This window comes from Nansenia antarctica (genome assembly GCF_963989245.1).
Source record: "Nansenia antarctica genome assembly, chromosome: 6".
NCBI classification, from domain to species: domain Eukaryota; kingdom Metazoa; phylum Chordata; class Actinopteri; order Argentiniformes; family Microstomatidae; genus Nansenia; species Nansenia antarctica.
In genome coordinates, this window is record NC_137676.1 from 36,293,439 (window position 1) to 36,294,769 (window position 1,331).

A 1,331-nucleotide genomic window follows, 5' to 3' on the forward strand; every position below is an offset into this window, starting at 1 on the left:
ACGATAGATATTACTGTATTTTGATTCATAATGCCCGCTCGCATTTCTGATTTGAGGACTTGGTTACCACGTGACCGTGGGACGTATTGAATTTCCCAGTTTGGAACAGTCATAAGTAGCATTTCTGGGATGTTTTGTACATTAGCAGTACATTAACAATGTTAAGTTAAATATGTTGTATTATTTGGTGGAACGCATATAGAAACTATTGTGGTTAAACCGTGACGTGTATTGACGTGTCAGATATTGACTACCCTACCTCGGACCCATTGTGGGTGTCGCTTTTCGGCCTTTTGGCTAAGATCAAGTGTAGTATGTGTAGACACTGAAAAGACTCTCTTTTTAAAACAAGACACTGAAAAGACTCTTTTTAAAACAAGCCCCAAAACATTGCACTTTTAATGTAGTGGTTAACCTTATAAGAAGGTTATCACACAACATTTTAAAAATGTTTTTAGAGAACGTTATCCTAGAACATTCTGGGAACTTAAAGAAAACTTCCCGCTGAAAACATTACGAGAACGTTCTAGGTAACATTCTTTGAACATTTTTAGAACCAAAAATTGCTAGCTGGGTTCCATCCAAATGGATGAGTCCAAAATATTCTCCATTCTCTTGGATGAGACAACGGATGCTTCTCTCATGTCGAACAAGTGTCCTTTGTTGTTCGCTTTGTCCATCAGATGGAAATCAAGGAGATATTTTTACAAGTTTGTGACGTGAGCGGAACAACAGCAAAGGAATTGGAAAATGTTGTGATGACAGTCCTTGAGGAGAATAGATTAAAAGTGGAAGACATCAGGGGCCAAGGCTACGATGGAGCCGCGAATATGAGCGGAAGCTACAACGGTCTGCAGTCACGAATTCAGAGCCACAATAAGAAAGCATTATACGTGCACTGCCATGCCCACTGTCTCAACCTGGTCTTGGTGGAGAGTGCCAAATCAAGCCAGCATTTTGTTCGGTTTTTCAACTTAGTTGAAAGTCTGTACACCTTCATAGCCAGATCTCCAAAACGCCACGCTGCGTTCGTGAAAATGCAACAGACCATGTACCCTGGTCCCTGACCAAAGAGTCTGTGAGTTGAAAAGGCTGTCTGACACACGGTGGGCATGTAGAGAAGATGCTCTGAGATCCCTGAAGAAGGTCCTTACTGCTGCTGAAGCTGCTTCAGAACATGGCTGATAGTGATCCACCAGACTCTGCAGCAGGTGATGCCCGGATGCTCTTGTGTAGCATAGATTTTGAATTTATTCTATGCATGGAGATTGCCACACCCGTCTTCAATGAGACTGCCATCGCATCTGCTTCGCTTCAGAGAAAAGACCTCG